This window comes from Sciurus carolinensis, chromosome 1, assembly GCF_902686445.1.
Source record: "Sciurus carolinensis chromosome 1, mSciCar1.2, whole genome shotgun sequence".
In the NCBI taxonomy this organism is placed as follows: Eukaryota; Metazoa; Chordata; class Mammalia; order Rodentia; family Sciuridae; genus Sciurus; species Sciurus carolinensis.
This window is the reverse complement of record NC_062213.1, coordinates 202,744,521-202,766,968: the sequence shown is the minus strand read 5'-3', so window position 1 is coordinate 202,766,968 and position 22,448 is coordinate 202,744,521. Positions and strand designations below refer to the sequence as shown.

General features: G+C 58.3%; 1 protein-coding gene across 6 annotated transcripts in view; it reads left to right on the top strand.

The window, feature by feature from the left end:
* The window catches only part of Spsb1 (splA/ryanodine receptor domain and SOCS box containing 1), a 62,306-nt gene that overhangs the window by 24,456 nt on the left and 15,402 nt on the right, over nt 1-22,448 (top strand). Inside the window, exon 2 of one of the 6 annotated variants that reach the window (XM_047519590.1) lies at nt 15,180-15,372. The exons of 4 other annotated variants lie outside the window; for them this stretch is intronic. The gene's annotated coding sequence lies outside the window, so the exon portion shown is untranslated. Of the gene's footprint in view, nt 1-9,351; nt 9,495-15,179; nt 15,373-22,448 lie in introns of those variants that run through there. One more of the 6 variants, XM_047519624.1, reaches the window with a different exon arrangement.

Here is a 22,448-nt window from a genome sequence, read left to right as displayed (position 1 = left end):
GGGACCGGCTTGGTCGGATCGGGACCAGACACATTCTTAGAAAACCAAGCGGGTGGAGGCAGAGGTGCTGCTCTGTGGGCTGGCGGCGGGAGGTGCCCCAGGAGCGGGCAGTGCTGGCGGGCAGTCCCATCTGGAAGCACAGGGCCCTGCTGGCCGCTGCCCCCTGAGGGAAGGCTGGTGTGGCGCTGGATGTGGGGTCCCCTTGCTTCTGTGGAGCACGGGGGTGTGGACAGGAAGGGCTGCTCAGTCTTCAACAGGCATTTCTGCAGCACTTACTATGTGGCAGGCACTGTTCCAGGTCCTGAGACACGTGGTGTAGGAGACGGAGTCCCTGCCCTCCCGGAACACCTGCTGTCGTAGGGGACCAGGTGTTCAAGCTAGTGACCCAGTGAGCATCACTGTCGAGGCCTGGAGGAGCAGGGAGTGGGGAGGTGGCAAGGTTCTGGGTGGACTGAAGTTGGGGCCAACCTTGCTCCCAGATAGGCTTTGAGTTCTGCCCCATAACTTGCACATGGTGTGACCTCAACCGGGAGGCAGGTTGATGTGACCTCAACTGGGAGGCAGCTTGCTCCATCCAGACATTATTTGGTACCTTCTTTGTGTCAGGTTCAGGCCAGGTGCCAGAGCACCCTGGTCTCTACCTTCAAGGAGGTAAAAACCAGCAGCCTCCACAGGCCCCTGGAACTTGTACAGAACTGACCAAGGCCAGGGACTTTTTGCCTAGCACATATTTGAGGACACACAGGTACTGAAAGGACACAGGGAAGGGCATCTAGATGAGACTGGGGAGGGAGCAGCAGACTTCCTAGTGGGAACCTCAGTCCAGTAGCAAAGGCTCTGTGGGACAAAGCCTGATAAGCAAGAACACTCCAAGTGGAAGAAATAGCATGCGGGGGAAAAGTTGTCTTAAAAAGGGTTTGCTAGTTGGTTAGGACTTTGCCAACCGCAAGGCTAGACAATCCAATCCAAACAGGCACAAGCAAAAAGAGACTGGATCGTTTAACTGTAAATTGCTTAAAAAGTCAAGGGTTTCAGGCACAGTTGGATCCAGGGTCTCAGATCTGGTATCAGCATTTAGGTATCTCTAAGCATCTATTTTCCTTCTTTTTGGTCCCTTTCTCAGAAGCTCATTTAAGCAGAAGCCCTGGGGTGACCTCAACTGGTTCTGTATCTGTTGCTCCATGGGCTCATCATACTGTGCTACGGGAGACTGAAGTCATGTCCCCATCCAGGGGTAGAGTAAGCCCTTCTCTGAGAGTTGGAGAGAACTTAGGCTCATCACCAGAATGACACAAGCTAGGTGCTGAGCAAAGGAGTTTTGTAGCCTGCCGCCTGCCTCTCCGGCGAGGCTGCTGCTTGCACTTGGTGGCTTGCGAACCTCTCGTTAGCTTGCCCCCGCACCCTTCCAGCCCTTCCAGCTCCGAGGCCAGCTCGCTCATTCCCCCATTTTAGCAGCTGGCCAGGGCTCCTGGCGGATGAGCAGGACTCGTTTCTAAAAGCAGCCAGTTGCCCGCCGACGCCGCCTGCTCACTTGGGTGGTCCTCCTTCCTGGGCTGGCAGGGCCCCCGGCACTTGAATTCCTTCTCCATGAAAACTGGAGGGAAGAGGCCGCTGGGTGCCCCCAGCTCTCCTGGCCTCTCCCCAGGAGGAGAGAGGAGGCCCTTCCTGCCGCCCAGAGGGACAGCCCTGCGTCTGACCTGGTGGTTCTTGTTCTGTCGGGAGTGTCATCTGTGGCTAGGGGCAGAGGAGGGGCCCTGGTCCGAGGTGTCCGGGGCCCATGAGCTCACACCCCTGGCCAGGTTCCTGCACCTCCTCCATTCAGTCCGTCCCCAGGAGGGTGGGGGGGCCAGCTGCTGGCATCGAGAGGCTCCGGGTGAATGGTCCCCCTGGGGCAGGGTCTGTGCTTCTCTGCTCCTGGTGCTCATGGGATGACTTCTCCCATAGTGAAGAGCACCCCGATGGGCCTGTTGGGGACAGTCTGAGTCTAGTCCCACCACCACCCTGAGGGCCATTCATGTTGCTTTCCTAAGCCTCAGTCTCCCTGTGCCATGGAGGCTGGCCACACTTCACCCAGGGGACCCTCCCGAAGGGCCCAGAGAAGGGTCGGGTGGTGTCTGAGCAGTCACCTCAAGTACCCTTGAACAAGGATGGAGATATGACCTTAGTGGACACAGGTGACAGTTTGACCTGGATGTCCCCAGTAGCTGTCTGCATGCGGCCGAGTGTCCCTCTGGTAAGCGGGCACAGGAACCAGGACAGGGGGCAGGTCTGAAGACACTGAGAAGCTGGGAGCCCCAGATCCTGCTGCAGCTGCTGTGCCCACTCTCCAGAAGGAACCGCTGGGGCAAAGGGTCCTGGCTCAGCCACCCCTGGAGATTAACAGCCTGGTCCTCAGCCAGGCAGAGCATAAGCCCAGCCGCTCCGAGGGGCTTTCCTCAGGCCTGTAGTTTAGTCTGCACTGGTTTAATGTGAAGGACGTTGCCTCTGAGTCAAAACATAAAAATCCCCCTGGATGCTCCCTGATGCTTGCTGGGGGGAGCTGTCGCCCTCTGGGTGTGTGTGGCCGGGGGCGGGGGCTTATCCTCCCTGTCCCACCACAGCCCTGGCCCGGCTCTGCCAGTCCAGGAGGCATCTGGGTCCTAAAACCGCTGCCTCCTGGGGCCGTGCTCAGGGCTGGGTGCCAGGACAGTCCCTTTTTAGAAGAGAGCTCGGTTGTGTCTCGGGGAAGAGACAGGTATGACCCCGTGTGCATGTGCAGTGCATCCCAGGGCACTGGGATCCCCCAGCCACGCACAGGCCTGCGGGGGCTACGTGCAGGATGCCCCCCAGGGGTGGGGGAAGAAGTGATAGCTGGACTTTCCCTCCCCTGCTGTGTAATTTCTGGGTTTGGGCGTGTGTCTTGCAGGATGCTTGTAGCCTGTTACCATCGTTATTGCCAGTGTGTGAATGTCAGCATGCCTAAGTCCATGTCTTTCGGGGGAGGCATGCTCCAGTCAGTGGCGAGACTGGAAAAGGACGGTGGACTCCGCTGCTATTGAGATGTGGTTTGTGAAGCACAGACTGTCTCTGAGGGTCCTGGGATGGCTGGAGGCAGCAGGCTCCTGGCTCTTCAGGTGCAGCTTGTCTTCCTGCAGGAACCTGAGCCTGGGAGGAGTGGCCATTTTCTAAGAACTCACTCAAGTGTCAGCAAACTTTATGGACCAGAGAGTAAATATATAGGTTTCGTGGGCCTTTCGGTGTCTGTCGAAACCACTGGACTCTGCTGCTGTAGTGTGAAAGCAGCCCAGACAGTATGTGAACAAAGGGCCTGTGTGCCAATAAAACTTTATTTACAAAAATGAACAGTGGGCTGGATTTGACCCAGGGGCTGTAATTTGCCCAGCCCTGATCTAGGTTAGGAAGATGGGCCTAATGAGGGTCAGACCAGCCTGTTTCACACCAGTACCAGCCTCTGAGTCTGGATTTGTCAACAGGGTGCTCCAGTCAGACGCGCACTTGGAGAGGCCGTGCACAGTGTGGACGCAGAGAGGTGACGAGAGGTGCTGCTGGAGGCTGGGGGGTGGCTGGGGTAGAACGCCTGCCTGGCGTGTGTGAAGCCCTGGTTCCGTCCCCAGCACCAAGGCGGGTGGGGAAATCCTGCTGGGCTGTGGCTCTCCAGGAAGGGATAAAATACCTCCCTCAACTCAGAAGTGATTTTCGGGTGCTTAAGAATCTGGAAACCAAGAGATGAGCTCCCTGGACCCTCAGTCTCCAGGACGGGGAACCTAAGGCCCAGAGAGGCAGGGGTCTCTTCCAGGGCAGCTGGTGACAGCGTTGGCAGGGGCAGTGAGTACCCACTCAGTCGCCTCCCTCCTGGCAGGGGAGCTGGCAGACTCCTAGGCATTGAGTCCGGCCCCAGAGGTGGCCTTGTCCTGGGCGTGCCCTGGCACCTTTGACCTGCAGCTCTTCGGACCTCAGGGCTTCTCCACCTGCTAAACAACTTTAACCCCCTCCCTTCAGCCCTAGCAGCCACCATTCTCTGTCTGTCTGTCTGTCTGAACTTGGCCACTCTGGAACCTCGTAGGAGTTTGACGGTGCAGGATGTGTCCTTTTGTGACCGTGTTTGGGTTTGCATTGAAGGATGGTCCCCACGCCCCGATTAGCTCCGCCATCCTCTCTCCCAAGCTTGGGCGGGTGGATCTCCGGGGTGCCATTCATCTATGAAAAAGGCTCACCTTTCATTTCCCACCCCGCTTTCCCCACGGAATGCCTGGGGAGGTGTCTCCGGCTCATGGTGAGGCCCTGTTTGTCTTTTTCATCGCTGGGTCATGGTTCGTGGTGCAGATCGGCAGAGCTGGCCACCTGCTGGCAGTGGTGAGTCACTTGAAAAATGGCGGGAAAAGTCAGCGCCTTGCAGCCAGCCCCCTCCTCCAGGGTGCCTCTGTGCTGCGGTGCTTGTGTTCCCAGGGTGCAGCAGAAGAGTGGAACTCCTGGGCCAACAGCCAGTTTCCCAAGACCAGCGCGAGGGTGGTCGCTTCCCCGGTACCCCCGCGGGAAGACGTGAGCTCAGTATGGATGCCGCAGGAATCCGGGGTGCAAAGCGATGTCTCCTTATTGCTTTAATTTTGTGTTCTTCTGTCCGCTTGGGAGACCGAGTGTCTTTTTGCACAAGTCTATGTGCTGTTTGCGTTGACTTTTTCTCCGAATTGACGGTTCACATCCTCCAGCCATGTTGACGGTTGTTCATTGAGAAGCTTTAGGAAGCTTGGTGGGCAGCGAGGTGGGGGCAGAGAGGGAGACTGATCTGAAGACTCCTGCCGTAGCCTCGCGAGTGGTAAGGACTCGGCAGGCAGAGCGAGGACAGGTTTACGTGGGATGAGGAACTCCCAATGCTGGGTGCTTGTGAGAGAAGCCAAGCAGAGGAGGGACCCAGGAGCCGTGGGTTTGGATCTGGGTGACCAGGAGGTTGAGGACATAGGCTGGCAGGCACGTAGGGGCTGAGAGGGAGCCCATTTGAGTCCCCACAAGAGAGATGCCATTTGGGGGACACAGCACACTGGAGAAGAGGTGCTCCGTGGAGCCCTGAGGGCAGAGAGCCACTGGAAGGGTAAGCAGGCCTGTGCATGAGGGGCGGGCAGAGAACCAGCAGAAGAGCTGGGCAGAGCCGCAGAGAGGGAGGAGTGTCCTGTCACAGCCTAGGAGCACTTTGTGCCAAGGACATGGGCAGTATTTTCAGATGCGGTTGAGAAGTACAGAAGATGCCTCTTAGGTCCGTTCAATTTATCGATTAAGGGTTTACGACCTTGGAAGAGCACTTGCCCTTGGGGCTGGGCTGACTCAGCTTGCTGGGTGGGGACAGAGCCCACACAAAGGGCAGGTGGCAGCAGGAGAGCACGGGGAATGGGGTGGTCCTGGTGCCCCCTGCCCTGGCCTGACTCCGTGCCTCACACTTGATTTTAATGCTCTACACCAGCAGATGCTGACTGAGCCTCTGTCCTGTGGGCACTAACCATACCCAGGTGTCCCAGGACTGGCCTCACCGGTTCCTGGTCCACAGGAGAAAGGGCCAGAAATGCAGAAATCACCTTTCTCAGTGAGACCCTTGGTCCATCCCAGTATTTGTCCCCAGAGGAGCCCAAGGGAGACCTGAGTCACTTCCAGGCCAGTGGCCTGTCCCAACTTCTTAGTCATTTGAGGCTTAGCCTTCTGCAGTCCATCTGCTTTTTCAGGTCCACTTCCGTTTCTGGCCAGTGTGGCCTCCTTGTCAGTTTGGTGAAGTCGCCCTGCCTTGCATGGCCTCGGGCGGTGTGGACCGACCCAGACACAACCTGGCCTAGCGGCAGGCAGCCTGCCTTATTCCAGCTGAAAGAAAAGGTTACAGAATGGCCGAGGAGGCTTAGCCAGATGGCAACCTCCCGTCTGTCTCTGCTAGGCTGCTTGTGTTCTGCAGTGTGGCTGCTGGAAGATCAGCTCAGTGAGTGACGACCTCGCAGCTGCTGGGTCTCAAGAAGCAGAGGGGGCGAGGCCAGGCCTGAGGGCCCCGTTTCTCAGCAGCTTATCCCAGTAGCATCTAGATTGAGCACTCCTCCTTCATTACTGGATTTTTTCTGTGTCTTGGGTTTTTCTCTTTCATTTCCATGTAAAATGAAGATTTTTTTATGGTGGCACACAGACATAACATAAAACTTACCATTGTAACCATTTTAAGAACAGGCTCAGTGGCACTAAGCACATGCACACTTGCCTCCATCCATCTGCAGAACTTTCCATCTTCCCCGGTGGAAGCTCTGTCTCCATTAAAGGCTCACTCCCCATTCCTCTCCCCAGGTGTCCGGTCTTCGAACCTGATAGCTCCGGCCTCGTGTAGGTGGACTCACGCAGGGTCCGTCTTTCTCTGACTGACTTATTTCACTTCACACATGGGCTCCGGCTTACATGAGCAAGTGTCGGAATTTCCTTTTAGGTCTGAATGACATCCCACTGTGTGTGGACGCCCTGCTTTGTTTATCCGTCCACTCCTTTGTGGACACCTGGGTGGCTTCCTCCTTTGGGCTTTTGTGAGGACCGATGCTGTGATTGTGGACGCACCCGTGTCTGTCCCGGATCCTGCTTTCCGTTCTTTTGGATGTCTACCCAAAAGCAGACGTGCTGGATCATCTGATGGTCCTTCTATTTTGAGAGTTTTCAGAAACCACCATCCTGTCTTCCATGGCTGTACCATTTCACAGAGCAAAGCATTCTGATTGGCTGATCATTAAGGCATCCTTGTGCTGTGGGACAGCGGCTGGAAGATGGTATTTCATGTTAAGATTTGACCACCAGAATGTCCCGGGAACAGCTATAGTGACGATTACCCCTAATGCATCAATACATGTCAGGCATCAATACTCAGGAGCGCCCCCACACGCAGCCGACGAGCATCGGCATTACCACAGGACCTACTATGTGCTGGGAGCTGTTGAGTGGACTCCTTGTACATGTTCATTGTCTTCTTGGATTCTCGCAATTTCCCGAGGTGGGTGTTTATCTCTGCAGGTGAAAAATGAGCAGTGCTTTCCCATGCTGTTGCTTCAAAACGTCATTGCTTGGGTCGTTAACCCACTTTGAATTTTCTGTGTACTTAAAAGATATTTTCTAATTCTTCCTGATTCTTCCCCTGCCTCCCCTGAAGGGAGAGAGAAGGAGAGGAAAGGGGGAGGGAGGAAAGAAGGAGGGGCCAGATCATCAGCCTGTGTGTTCTGATGGCATTTAAGGGAAGCGTTTGGGGCCCTCCTCCCACTTCCGCCTCGTGGCAGTCTCTGGCAGGTCCCCCACTTTGGGACATCAAGAGGGCATCGGTCGCTGTGTGTGGAACCACTTCTGGTGGCTGTGCAGTTCGTCAGTTGGTGACACTGTGCCCATTCCTTGGGAAGAGGAGGACATTCTTTCTCCATTTATAGTTCTTTCTGGTTCGTCTGGAAGCCCAGCGGGTGGGTGACCCAGTGGAGGAAACTTTCTGATGTGCTGTCTCCCTGCTGGTCCCCCTCAGGGGCTGCTCCCCAGCACCCCAGTCCCGGCTGCCCGGCTGCGTCTGGCTCCAGACCATGTTTCAAGCTCTCTCTTATTCTATTGCCCTAAATATTCCTGACATTCTGGAAACTTCTCCATAGACTTGGAGGTGGGGTGCAAAATGAAAGAGGTGGGGGGCCTTTATGGTGGTTTCTGCCTAGTTGTCTTAGAAACCTGCCATTTAAATTCCCAGCATGTCAGTGTCAGGATCCGGGACTCCACCCCACTAACTCTGGTGGCTCGGCCTTCCCCTCCCATGACCGGCAGAGCCCTGGGGGGGAGTGGCCCTTGAACCCCTCTAAGACAACCAGGACTGGGCCTCAGGCTGGGGGACTGAGAAGTTGGCTCCTGACACTTCAGCGAGGTTGGGCCTCTACTTCCAAAGAAGCTGATTTGTTTTCAAAAGTGGAGGGATTGCTCCGGCGCAGACCCCGTACACGGCAGAGTGTGGCGCCGAGCGGGCACGTCACCTGCCAGCTGTCAGCCTGCCTGCTGTTCGGTGAGGCTGTTAACTTGTTGTAACTCTAAGACCTCCTGGTTTGGGGCCGGAATCCCTCCTGGGGCATGAGAGAGCCGGGCAGGACTGGGTGGGGGAGAGGCACACCGGCCGGGCCTCAAACTCCAGCCCTGCTGGCTCCCCTCCTCTGCACTATGAGGGCCTCGCCCCGCCATGCCCGGGCAGGATCCCCCGCCTACAGCCACTCTGGGGACATTCAGCCCCAGCCTTGCCCTCCCGATGGGGACTGTGCCACCTGGGGCCTTGAGCTGCAGTGGGGAGCCTCCCCTCTCCTGCCTCCCATTCATTCTGCCTCCTTCCTGTCCTCCCTCCCCTGAGCAGGTCCTTGAAGCCTGAGGCCAGCATGGCTGCAGCGAGGAGTGGGAGCAGGGGGCCCAAGGGCCTGCAGGGGACCTGGGAGACACGAGGGCCCGGGGAAGGGGCAGACACCTCTCCCTGCATGTGCCACTCGGTCCCCACCCATAGCCTGGGGCAGACCTGGAGACACAGGGTGGGGTCCAAGGTAGAGTGGGGGACCCCCAGTTCTTTCCCTACCCACTCTACTCACGCTGCCCCCAGGGTCTACTTATGGGCACCTTAGGTCTGGCTGTGGGGTCCTCTTTGTGGGCAAGCCCTGACCCAGAAGAGGAGGGGTCTGATCCTCTAGGGGTCCCAGGTGTGCTGGGACAGAAGACGACTGGGGCCAGTGCCCAGGCTGAGCCCGAGGCCCTGTGAGAGCAGCCCTTGAGGGGCCCTGGCATGGTCCTGACCACCGTCCTGCCAGCCCCTTGCTGGTGCGTCCTGTTGTCTGAGGACCAGCTGCTTAGGGACAGACAACTGGTGGTCATTGCTGTCGGGGAGGGCTGCAAAGGGGGCTTCGGGAAGAGTGCCCTCCCAGTGCCCTGGGCTGGGGTCTTCAGCGACCCCCTTTAGAGGGCTGGTGGGGCGTTACTCTGCACCTGCCAGGCGGGGTGGTGGGTCGCGGGGCTGGGGCTGCGATTCTGCACTCGCCAGCCTCTGGGGCTCCGGCCTTGCTTCCCCCGCTTTCCTGAACGGGGTGGGAGGCCTCTGGGCTTTGGGGTGTTGGCAGTACCGGAAGGGAAGGAGCGGCAGACTGGCCTCCTTTGGGCCCGCAGCCCCGCTCGGAGGCTCTGCCCTGCGATCGTCCCCAGCAGCGTCCCCAGCCGCGTGCGGGCCTGCAGTGTTTGTTTTGCCTTCTGTGTTGGGCCGGTGGTAACCAAGGGCCGCTTCCCCTTGGTGACGGCGCAGCTCGCCCGGGCCAGGGCTGGTCCAGCCCAGGCTCTGCAGGCCGAGGGACCCTGCAGGCGGCCTCGGTGGGGAGGACACCTGATCCTGGGCGCCAGCTGCTGCCTTCACCCCCTCAGGCTCCCCAGCAGTGAAGACCCACGGACGGCTCCTGGCTCCGTCCCCAGGCACTTGCCTGGAACATTTCAGAACTCCAGATCCTCTGGTAGGTGCTGGAGAGAGCGTGAGGCCACTCGCTGCCCAGCTGTGCGTGGGCGGGTCTCCGTGGGCTTGTGGACTTCAGCCAGGACTTGGGGCTGTGAGTGACCACCAGCCGAGGTTCCAGCAGGACCTGGGGCCCTGAGGAAATCCGGGGGTGGGGGTGGGGAAGGAGAAATGCTCTGAGGCAGGGCCTCGGAGGCCAAGCAGGGGAGGCTCTCTGGAGGAGGGGGCCTGGCAGATGCAGACAGAGAGGGCTCCAGCTGGGGGCTGCTCTCAGGTACCGCAGGCTGGCCTGGCTGGCTGGTGCCCAAGAGGGCTTGTCGGCGCTCAGAGGGTGGGCAGAGGGGAGCCCATGACAGCCTGAGTGCCGGGGGTGCCTCAGAACAGTGTGACCACGACCTGTCTTCCCAGACCCCCAGTGAACACGGGCTTCCAGAAGGACTGGGCAAGGGAGGCCAGGGCTGGCCCATGTGCCCCGCCTCCGTCCCCCTCAGTGGGTCTAGTGGGAGGACAGAGGACCCTGCCTGCCTCTCGTCACGCAGATCAGCCTCTTGGCTTGGCTTGTTCAAGTCTGTGGTGTTTCAGGACCAGCCTCCTGCAGGGCGCCAAGTCCTCCCTCGGCCTCTTCTTGCTGTGAGTGGCCTCCAGGCCTCCTGCTTGCAGAGGACCCACACTGAGAGCCCGGGCCACCTGGGGGCTGTGCAGCAGTGGGGTGGGGCCGAAGCCCTGCCCTCCGACAAGCGGGCTGGCGGGCTGCCCCGGGTGCTCGCCCTGGAGGACTGGAGTGACCGCTCGGCACGCGGGACCTCCATCCTCCTGCTTTCCGGCTGGGGGCCGGGAGAGGGCTGTCAGTCAGCAGAGGCGGGTTGGGGACTTGCACACAGCTCCCTGCCTCCAGCCCAGCTGTGGATCCTGCTGGACCTTTGGTGGCCCACCAGTGCGTGCCAGGCAGGGCCAGCGTCGGTAGGGGAGCGTGGTCCTGGCAGCTTGTTTTGCTGGCAGGTCCTGCTGCCTCAGCAGAAAAGAGGCGCGTTTGATATGGGAACGGAAACTCGGGACAGCGTTCGGAAGAGTGCGTTCTCAGGAGCGGCTCTGGTCCTGCTCCAGCCGGGGACACCCACACCTGGGGGGAGGCTGCAGCTCGTGGGGCTGGGGAGGGGTCCCTGTGCCTGGGTCTGTGGCCTGAGCCTCCGTGCTGTGATGTGGCAGGGACCCTGTGTCCCCAGGGCAGGGACATGTCTGTGGAGGTAACATGCCACCCCCTCTAATTTTGTGGAAAGTCTCCCTGGCAGAGGGAATGCCCGTCTAAGGCAGCCAGTCTCGGGTCACAGCCGCTCTGCCATGAGGCGGGCGCAGGGATGCACAGCTGTAGGCCTCTTGTGTACCCTGGCGGGGACCAGGGTCTGGGCTTGCTTGTGTTCCCAAAGCTGGGCTGACTGCTGGGACAAGCAGCTCCTTCAAACTTGCTTCTCCTTCCGTTGGCCAGTGGCCGTCCTCGATGAGTCTGTGAAGTGGATACTGGGCCAATTTCCCTTTTTCCCACTTCCCCTTTTTTCCTTCTGTGTTCCCAAGATGTGGTAAATGGAACAGACTCTCCCTCGATCCAGGCTGCTTTCCTGAGGAATCCTCCTGACACTTAGGCCCCAGCCACCTGGCCTCTGAGAGCAGAGACGTGGGGATCATGTCCCTGTCCCTTCCCAGGACGCTGCAGACCCACCGTCCCCATGGCCACCCCCTTCCTAGAGAACACAGTTGCCAGGGGAGGCTCCGTGGGAGAGTCTGGCAGAGGCAGAAGCCACTGCCAGCTGCAGACAGTCCCAACCTCAGCAGATCCGGAGGCTTCCTGCAGAGGGCCTCTTAATGTGCAGGACATGGCAAGCGGTGGCCCTGGAGCTAAGTGACAGCACCTCAGGGCAGCTGCTCTTTGCAGAGATGGCTGAGTCTGGAGCAGGGAGGGGGTCCAGGATTGCACAGCTGCATGTCCCATGGGGGACACCCAGAAACCTCACCTCAGGAAACCCCTCCCGCCTTCCCTCTCTTCTCACCACTAATCCCGCACCGTCAGCGCTGCCGGCCTCTCTCAGTGCTGAGCCTTCCGCCGATCTTCACCCTTAAAGCAACCAGGGAACCATCGCCTGCACCTGGAGGGAGGAGGGCCCTGAGGCCCAGTGAGGAGGCTGGCCCAGCTCCAGGCTGCAGACCCTGGTGAATGAGTCGCCCCCAATTCTCCGTTTCAGGTCCAAGAGCTCTTGGAGAGAGGCAGAGGGATTACCAGAAAGGATCCCAGGGGGTGGCCTGGGGACATTGTGGCCCACCCACATTTTGCAAATTCAGAGACTGGACGCTTTCCCCCGGTGTGTACCTCGCTGATGTAACTTAAAGGTATCGACCAAACTTGCGAGAGGCCCATGTGTAAACCCGGGGCACTTTGAATCAGGTGTGCTGAAGACTTACGTCCCTGCCAAAGGTGGCAAGTGCAGAACGAGGTCTCGGGGACACTGACAAGTGGCTGTAATGACAGGTGCCTCAAGTCTTGCAACCCGATGTCTCAGCTGTACCCATAGGGTAGCCTAGTAAGAGCTGGCGTCCCTGGGCTCACGGGTGAGGCTACCGTCTCCCTGAGCCACCGTCCCGCTGGGCCCTTTACCAGGCCTCCCTCGCGAACTCCTCGATGAAGCACTTTGCTTAGGCGGGTGGTGACGTCAGCAAGTGGGTGAGCGCTTTACTGGGTTACGTCCTGGGTCCTGCTTTGTCTGCCAGCCCCTAGGCCAAGCTGCCTCAGTGCTGGTCTCCCTGCCTCCGCCCTGGCTGTTAAAAACCTGTTCTCAAGATAGAGGGATCCTGTCACAACAAAGTCAGACTGTGGCCTCTGGCCACGGACGCTGAAAAATGCCTACTTTCTCAACACACTGAATATAAAATCCAAAGTCCATACTGTTGCTTACAAGGCCCCTGCCCTCTGCCTGTCTCCCACCCTGTCCCCTCCATGGCCCCCCTCCCTTTGCTCCAGCCACATGGCTTTGCTGGTGTTCTCCCTGTGTGCTAAACGTGCCTCTGCCTCAGGCCCTTTGCATGTCCTGCCCCCCTGCTCTTTTGGGGGAATTCAGCCCTTAGCACCAGGATGCATTCTGAGAAATGCATCACTGGGCAGTGTAGTCATGATGGGGACATCATAGAGAGTACTGAACCAGTCCTAGATGAGGCAGGGCAGGCAGGCCACATGACCTCTCGAAGCAGTCAGGAGACTCAGTGAACCCCGGAAGTGTGAGCTGCCTCTGGCAGAACCTGGCACACCCCTTTACAGAAGACTCTGCTATATTAGCAAAAGGAGCACCCTCTGCAGCAGCGGTAAACAGTGTGGTAAATACAGCAGCAGGCTGCAGTCAGCGTTACCGTTATGGAGCCCGGGTGCTGTGCGTGGTCACACGAGCCTGCTTGATGGCAGCAGCATCGCCGTGTATGATACGGTCCCCCTGGGTCTCTGCCGATGAGCCACGTGTCAGGGGAGCATCCCCTCCCACCCTCCTGGCCACTTGCTGTCCTCTCCACAGGTTCATTTTTCCCTGACACCTTTCACTGGCCCTGAACTCACCGTTCATTCATTCAGCCCTTGCTTTTTGGGCACCTGCCATTCCAGGAATGGGGTGACCCAGTGAGCACACAGCGGGAAAACCCTTCCCCTGACGCTTGTGTTAATGGTTCACATGATTGTGTTATCTGCCCCCAGGGCTGTGTATATAGTAGGTGTCCAATAGATGCTTTTGGCGTGAATGCCACCCTGGACACCCCTTTTGGACGGGGTATTCCGTGTTCGTCAGCTCCACCTTGGTGGGTCACCTCTCAGGCACAGTCTTGCCTGCTGTCTCTCTGGCCACGTGGGGAAGCCTGTCTGCTTCTCCTGACACAGACCCCGCGGAGCCTCCATTGTGAGCCGCCCACGTGTTGAGGGGCACAGAGACTAAGGAGCATGGGGGTCTCCGGGAGCCTATGCTGGCCCATCTGGCGGGGTGGCCCGGGAGGGGACTTGAGCACAGGCCCGAGCGAGGTCCCTGGCCAGCCTTCCGCGTTTCCGGTGAGCTAGCTGCCCTGAAGGGGTGTTGGGAAAGGCGGCCCCTGGCGTGAGGCCCGCCAGGTGCTCCACTTGCGCCAGGGCTGTGAGCGATGGTCCTGGGGCACGTCCCATCTCACGCACTAGGCAGGTTTTCATGCGGCGACACGTCCAGGCCAGCTGTGCCTCAGCCTGGGCCTCCTGGCCGTGGGCAGCAGCTCTGTGGTGTGGCACCATCGCCGGCAGCCAGGCCCTGAGGACTGGGCAGGGGCAGCAAGCAGGATCTGGGGCTGGAGCGATTTCCTGATACCAAACAGCAGGGCCTTGGCCACACGAGTGGCCGCCAGGTATTGGCAGCTCTGCAGGAGTCCGGCTTTCCTCCTCCCCAGGGTGCCCCATGTCCTCGAACCCAGACTCGTGGGCCTGGCTGTGCCCGGCCACCCCTCCAGAGACCACATTCTGGGCTCAGGCACAGGATGCCGGCACGAGTTCCAGATTCCTCCGGAGAAACCTGATCTACAGGTGCTGGCTTCGGGCCGCGGAGTCACCGAACCAGAGCTGGGAGCTCAGAGCCTTTCCTCTTGGAGAGCAGGTGGTGGCAGGAGGGGTCCGGAGGCTCTGTGCTCTCCACAGCTAAACGTCGTGAACCACGCCCCCGGGTGCCGCCCTGGCTCACAGGCTCAGCATGGCCGGCCGGCTCTGGGCTTCTCTCAGCTCCGCACCCCAGCGCACCCTCCCGTCCACGTGGGTTTTGGAGGGTGGACATTTCTCATCCATTTATGTCTTCTTGTTTATCAGGGTGAAATGCACGTGGCCTTTAGTACCTCGCCACCCGTCCAGCCCTAGGAGAGGCCCCAGTCCTTCGGCGGTCACTCCCCTCCTGTCCCCTCCCCTCCCCTGGCCCCTGAGCTCAGTCCTGTGGGTTCGTCTATCCTGCCGTGCCCCAGAAGTGGGGTCCTGGGTCCCAAGTCCACGTCCGGCTTCCTCGCCTGGCGCATCGCAGGGTCGTCTGTGTCACAGCGCGCGCGTGCCAGCAGCTTACTCCTTTCTCCATGGCTGCCTCGTATCCCACGGGATGCCTCTACCTCAGCGCACTGTCCCCTCATCCACGGGTGGACGGGTTGGACCATTCATTTATTTTTTAAAAATATGACAGTGAAGAAATTTAAAACAGAAAGGAAACTTGTCAGCTCACGTCTGTAACCGAGGGGGCACCTCCGCTCCTCTGGGTTCTTTTCTCCCTCTCTGGCTGCATGTGATGGCATATTTTTTCTCGGTTTTAATCTTGGCACAGTAAGGCTGTACCTTTTTGTCACTTGATACAGCAAGCCTTTGCCCGGGCCTCTTATACCATGATCCTTCCCCTTAGCTTTTTTTTTTTTTTTCCTGGTACCAGGGATTGAACCCATTGAACCCAGGGCACTTAACCACTGAGCCACATCCCCAGCCCTTTTTATTTTTTATTTTGAGACAGAGTCTCACTAAATTGCTGGGGCTGGCTTTGAACTCACAATCCTCCTGTGTCAGCCTCCTGAGCTGCTGGGATTACAGGTGTGTGCCACCGTGCCAGTCCCCTTAGCATTTTTGACAGCTGAGTGATACTCCAGTGATGAGCTTCTCTCTCCTTTCTTTATCCTGCAGGTGACAAGCTGGTGCCATGGAAATCTGGCCCCAGAACCCTTTATCTTGCCTGGAAATTTAGGATTCATTTATTTGCTGCCTTTGGACTCGCTGGGGCTATCCCCTCTAGAATGTTCAGGACTTTCCAGGCTGATGGGGTTGGAGGAGGAAGGCCAGGAACGTAGAAGCTCTTGAATGCTCTCGTGGCCCAGGAGTAAGTTAAAGTGCTTTTTTCTAACAGCTGCTTGTGAGGCCCCAGAATCTGCCTCTCCCTTGGCATCCAGTTCAGTTCCCGTGAAATGCCCCCTGGGAGTGGCGGCTAGGTTGCACCAGTCAGTGTGCTGCCCTGTTCCTTTCAGGACCCTTTCCAAGTTCATTGGCCGTGGTCCAGGCAGGGTCCAGCTGACAAACTTCAGTCCAACTAGTGCTACAGAAACCCTGGGACTGCCACAGCCAGGAGCAAAGACCAGGAAGCCCGGAGGGAGGTTGGCTGGACGTTTGATTTCTTTCTGTTAAAGCGGGGCGTGGGGTGAGGAGTTCTGAGGTCTGAGATTTCCAGGGTGGCTGTGAACTGAATAAAGGACCCGGCTCTGAGGTCATCCTGTTACCAGGAAATCCCTAACTCCCTGCACCTGGATCACTACAGTCTCACAGCTCAGGTGTCCATCTGTGAAGGCACGCCACCAAAATCATAATGGCCATGGTGGACTTCCAGGCAGCCATGAGTTCTTAAAAGTTACGACGTAGAAGCTCTGTGCATTCTGTGACTCTTGCCACAAACGGACAGCTGTCCTGTATCTGTACTCGGATAAATGTCAGAAGGGCCCGGCAGACACCTGCACCTATCTTGGCTTCCCTGTAGGCAGCGGGAGGGAGGGAGCACTTTAATTTATACTTTAATATTTTGGAATTTAGATTTCTTATAAGCATGTAGGACACTGAAAGAGTTCATATCGAGATAGGAAAAGGAGTTTAAAGAAAAAACATGGGCTAAATCCAAGCCTGGTAGTTCTCATTTAGTATGGACTTGAGATCCTAAAGTGTTGAGATCTGATTCCTTTGAACCAGTGATTCTAAGTGGGGTGGTGACCCAGCCCCTGGAGGGCTCGCTAGGTTGCAGACTGCCTGACCCTGGCCTGGGCTCTGGTTCAGAGGGTCCAGTGGGGCCGGGGCAAGGCTGCTGCCGTCGAGGTCCTCGCTTTGAGAACTGCTCCTGCCAATGTGCTTTCGGGGGGCAGCCGCTTCCCACTGCGGATGTGCTCTTGACCTCAGGGGTCGGCCTGATTGAATTTGGGAGTTCTGAGGGTGTGTGGTCAGGGTCTTTTCCTACCTCCCTGCGGCGGGACACCTGCCCGTGATCTTGCCAGCTGCTGTCTTGATGGGCTGAGCGACTCCTGCCACCCCGGTGACCCCAGGACCTCGCTGGCCTGGTGTTTCCCTGCTGAGTACACTCTGGCACTTGGCCTTCGAGTTCTAGGATTTCTGGTGTCCCCTGGTGTGAAGAGCCAGAGGAGGGCAGGGAGCTGCATGTATTATGCTCCAGCTGTGTGCCTGACACTGTCAGGAGCTTTAGCTACAAACTCTGTGCTAAAACCATGAATGGCATCCTTCTTCCTTCTCATGCCCCACCCCCAGGTGGTTCAAGGGTTCCACCTGGGTCTGCAGGGGGTGAGGTGCACCTCAGAGCCCAAGGCCTTCAGTCCTCCCCCGCCTCTCCCCATCTCTGTCCTGCTCCTTCTCCCTGGAGTGGAGTAATATGAGTCCACTTCCAGAGGCAACCTTGCCATAGTAAGAGGCCTGGCTGCCCCAGAGCCTGGGCTTGGTCATCAATCCTGTTTGCCAGAGGCTGCCTTCCTGTGGGGCTGTGGCTGACCTGGCTGCTGCCCGGGCCTCCTCTCTGGCCAGGTAACTCTGAGAGGGAGGCCTGTAGGAGGCCAGGCATTAAGGAGGTCCAGGGAACCTCCCTGCGGGAACAAGCCGGGGGCGGGGGGGCTGCAGACGTCCGCCTGAGTCCCTGGCTCCCGCCTCCCTTGGGAGCTGGTGGGGTGGGGGCCACAAGGCACCGTCTTCCCTGTGTCCCTGCAGCTCTCGGCGGTCAGCTGCACCCTGGGGTGGCCAGGTCCTGTGTGAACCAGGCAGGCGCAGTCAGGGACAGACACCTACCCAGCCCCAGCCAGGCAGCGTCCTGGTCCACAGTCTCCACTATCCCCTGGCCACGAGGGCACACCTGCCGCTGCCTGGCTGAGCTTTCCGCGGGGCTCTGGAGGCCTCGGGGATGGGGCTTCTCGCCCACAGGAGCCGCAGGCTGTGGCCCTCACCGCTCTAACTAGGTTGCCAGCGGAGCATCTTATTTCAATAGTAGTCTCTGTATGAGTATCAAGCTGGTTTCCCATGGGCCTGGCCCAACCGATGCGAGCCCTTTCTGAAAGCGCCGTGAGTAATCTGGGTCCTTCTGTAGGTGTTTGTGGCAGGTGCAGTTTTTGGTCTTTTGAGGTCAGAGGCTAGAGCTGTGGACCGTGTGGAATTTCTCTCCAAAATCGCTTGTCAGAACTTTCCAGAAGGGTCCAGGCTTTTTTTTTTTTTTTTTTTTTTTTTTTCGTTGATTCTAGGAGCAGAGACTTATTTTTATATCCTTGCTCAAGGGTGCTTGGGGTGGGGCGGGGGTTGCAGCCGTGTGGCTGAGTCCTGCAGGTCTGGTACCTTTGCCAGGGGCTCCGCTCGCGTGGAGCAGGCCATGCGCGATCCCACGAGGACCAGAGAGAGAGCTGAGCCCTAATCCGCAGGCAGGGCCCAGGCTGCTGCTCTGATATAATAGCAGGTTGCTCGGGGCACGTTTCTCTTGCAAAATCCTGGGCTACAACCACTGCTGGGCGAGGCGAGGCGGGGAGTGGCTTTGATCTTCAGGTGAAAGGAGGCCTTATGTAGGTCACCTTGTCCCACATCCTGAATTTCATCTTTACCCTCTTGTGTCAAAACAATGGTTTTACTGTTCTGGGGTCAGGTGCACTGAGGGGGAGCTGCGCGTCAGCGGGGGGTGTGTCCGCGGCCGGGCTCGCTGGTGGCCCTCCCGTGCACCCTCTGCCCACCCCGCCCAGTCTGTCCCCTCACCCTGGACGTCTCCAACAAAGTAGACAAATGACAGAATCAACGGATGGCCTTCAGTAGAGGTGGGACTCCAGGGCCAAGTGATCTGCAGACCAGTTGGGGAACTTGAGGTCCCCAGGGTGTGGCTTCATTGAATCAGGTGCCGCGGTGTTGAAAGGCTTGCCCCTCCCACCTCTCTCTGGGCCCTCAGTCTCCCCCCATCATCGCGGCTGCTGGTGCAGCCTGGTCAGGCCTTTGCCTGGTGCTGAGCTGAGGGACAGCCACCTGACTGGGTTGTGGGACCAGCAGCTGTGTTTCGGGCCAGCCATTTTTCCTGGGTGGATTAAATTTGTGATTTTGAGATCGTGTTATCCCAAGTCTTAGGAGTAAGTCGTTGTGGAAGTAATGTTCCTCTTTGGGACGGCCCTGCAGCTTTCCAGAGTCTTCTCCTTTACTTTACAATGCGCCTCTGTCAGAGACGGGCTCTTGCTGTGTGTGGCCCTGGGGAAGCATTCGCGATGGTCATGCTTCAGCATCTACCCTGTGCTTGCTGTGCAAGAGTGGACGTAGGCAGAGAGGCTAGTTGCTTTGGGGACAACTCGTTCTTGTAAATATAGTGTATTAAGTCCACGTTTTCAGCCTCTGGTTCTCTTTTGTGCACCAGATTATCATTTTTCTTGCAAAAGTAATATATGCGCTTATTTGTTTATTTGTACTGGGGGTTGAACCCAGGGGTGCTCTACCACTGAGCTACATCCCCAGTTCTTTTTATTTGTTTATTTTGAGACAGGGTCTCACTAAGTTGCTGAGGCTGACCTCAAACTTGCAATCCTCCTGCCTCAGCCTTCTGAGTCGCTGGGATTACAGACTTGGCCACCACATCTGGCAAGACATACACTTTAAAATTTTTTTTAATTCAAGATGCACTGCAAGTGAACCTGTCTCCCTCCCATCCGCCATTGTGAAAGATTTGGTGTCTGCTCTTCTAGGCCTTTCTGGTGTCTACAAACTGATAAATTGCTCAGAAAGAATCTTTCAGTTCTGGTGTGTCCAATGGGCTCCTGCTCTGTACATGGTTCTGCAATTTACTTTTTAATAAGTAACAGCCTCAGGGTCCACTGGGCCGTGAGAACGAGGGGCTGCCTCATTGTCCCCCTGGGCTGCGGTTCCCGCTGTGGATGAAGTGGGACTCACGCTGCCCTGAGCATCCTCCTCCACGTGCCCTGTGCAGAGCTGTGGGGTTTTGTAGACAAGACCCCCAGAAGAGCGACAGATGGGTATTTGACATCTGGACGGGGGCTGCCCTAAGGCACCAGGGCACCAGGAGGCCCGTTCCAGACAGCTTCTCCCTACACCTCTGCAGGAGGGCTTCCCCACATCTCATTACTCAGCTTTTTAACCACCAGGCATCCCCTGCATGCTCACCCCCCAGTGCTCCCACGGTGAGGCAGCCAGCCAGTGTGCCCACAGTGCTCCCCACATGTGCCCAGGTGGTCCCCCTGCCCCAGCCCCTTCCCTCTTCAAAGGGGTGGGCTGGCTTGGACCATTCCAGGCTTGCGGGTAAGGCTGGTGCCCTAGCCTGCCCAGGTCTAAGACCCCTCGAGGGCACCCTGGGGGTGTGTTTGGCTCCCCTGCCCCAGGCTAGGGTTCAGTGAACTTCCGGGGCCTCCTGCCCTCTGAACCTTCCTTCCTGTTCATCTGCCAATTCCTGATCAGCCCCCTCCTGGGGAGAGAGGAGCCCACCTGGAGGAGCCCGAGAGACTCGAGGGGAGTTGGTTTGTGACGTTCTCTTCTCCCTTCCCACTGAGAGCTGTGGCCCAGCCGCCGCTCTGAAGCAGGCCTCCCCTGGCCCCGGGGCCAGACCATCTTAAATGGCGGTCAGCTGGCAGGGCCAGTGTCTGAGTGCAGCGGCAGTGGGAGGGCTGGGCCCTGGGACGCTCACTTCCTAGAAGCCAGGCTGTCCACCCGCTACAGGCATGTTGCTATGGGGGGTTCTTCGCACCTCAGCCACCCGCATTGGGCAGCAGCTGTTGGGGACACTGGGTTGAAGGCTTTTGCCCCTGAGGGGCATCCCCTTTTGCTGAATCAGGAACGGACCTATGACCCAGTAAGGACCCGGGCAGGGCCGGCGGGTGGGCGGGAGTGCCGTGGAGCCGCAGGGCCTGGGGGGCTGGTGTGAATGCAGCCCCCCCAGTCCAGAGCTCTGACCTCGTTTGCTCTATTGGAAATACGTGCAGAATCTTCAGCGTTCCTCGTGTGTCCCTCTGGGGGACAGTCAGTCGGCTTGGAGGGCCAGTGTCTGAAGTGCGGACGGCCCTCCCTGCCCTCTGGCCTGCTGGGCCCGCTGTGGTCCTGCCCGATTGCTCTGCATTCCTCTCCGCCTGCCCTGCCCCTCCCTCCGGTGCCTGCCTTAGGTATTGGGGTCCAGTTCCCCTCTTCCTCCCCCGGCTGTGACAGCAATGCTGGGACCTGCTCTGCCTGGCGGAGCAGCAGGTGGCAAGGGAGCTGTGGCCAGAAGAGCAGAGGGATGTGCAGTCTGAGAGGCGGAGGCCCCACGCACACCCCACCCGTAGACTTGGGGTCACCCCAGAGTCCCTCGGTGTGCGCTAACTCGGCCGCACAGCGCTGACAAGAGAGGGGCCTGCAGTCAGCAGCAGGGCGTGCCTGCCCACGGTGCCCGTGAGGAAGCTGCCAAGCTGCCCGCTGCCCCAGGGCTGCCTGAGTAACCTGCCACGCACGGTCCACCACCTGTGTTGGCTTTAGAACTTAGACCCCAGTGAGAGACAGCTCCACGTCACGACCCCTGACCCTCAGACCATTGCGTGAGGGACTTCTTCTCCCTCGAGCACCCAGCCGCCCTTTGATGGCTATCTGTTAACCCCGATCCCTTTTGATCTTCGCTTTATCTGGTTTTACCTGTAGAAAAGTGCTGGCAGGAGCTCCTGGCCGGAATGTCTTTGCATCCCGTCAGCGTGATGGACACACGCTTGCACCGCTCTCTCACACACGTGCTCACGTGCACATACACACAGGACCAGGAACCTGCCTCAGCTTGAGACAGCCAAGGGGAGGAGCGGCAGGTGTCCTCTTAGGGGACAGCTGGCCACGTGAGAGAGTGCCTCTGGGAATTGAAACTTCTGCTAAGGGAGCGAGAAGCAGGAGCCACTGGCCAGTCGCCTCCACAGCCACCGCCCCTCACTCCGTGGGGCGTGTGCGTGCATGTGCGCGTCGGGCATGCATGCAGGCACCTGGGTGTTCCAGTGTGCACACGTAGGCACACATTGGTGCACATGACTCATGGGCAAGGTGACAGCACAGGACGGTCTCTGTTCTCTGCTCCCACATTCCAGCCCCGCAGGGCAGCACAGGGCCGCACCCTGCACACCCTTTGTGGCTTGGCTTCTGGTTGGGGACAAGGCTGAGTCCTCCCGCCTCCTGGAGATGTGTCATCAGCTCGCTCAGTGACCCCAGGTCCTGACTGACACTCCTGTGGCACCTCTGGGCTCTGTGAGGCTTGTGCTTCTGCATTTACTTCTCAGAACAGCAGGAAACGGGCGATCCCAGAGCTGAGCCGCCCGCTTCCTGCAGCAGTTTTGTGCCCACACTGGACTCCCTCCTGGCCCAGGGGCGCTGCCTTGGCCCAGCAGGAGCGGGAGCTGCACAGACCCAGGGGCATCCCTGTCACTCACCAGCTGTGGGTGCTGCACCCCACCCCATCCTGAGCTGACACCAGGTGTTTTGGTGCAGGGGTCAGAAGCTGCGCACAAGTTTAGAACAGGCGTCTGCAAACAGCTCTGGGTCACAGCCTGCTGTGTTTTCTTAAAGTTTTATTAGGACACGGCCACACCCACTTATTTACATGTTGTCTGGAAAGCCCAAAATAGTTGCAATCTGGCCATGCACAGAAGAAGTCTGCTGACCCTTGGTTTAGAAGAGACCTTAACCTTCGTCTGTTCCAGCCCAGCAGTCCATGCACTTGGGTTGTGGCCAGAAGGCAGTGTCTACCTGTTGGGCCAGGTGTGGTGACCAGGAAGACTGGTTAACAGTGATCTTTGTTCAGTGAATGGAGCACATTCTAGAAAATAAGAATGAAAGCAAAATGCACCAGGTCCTCTCTGGAACATTGTCTCCACTGAGTTTTAGGCAAGCACATGGCATACAGGTGACTCCCAAGATACAGATGAGCCAGTGGACATTCAGAAAAGT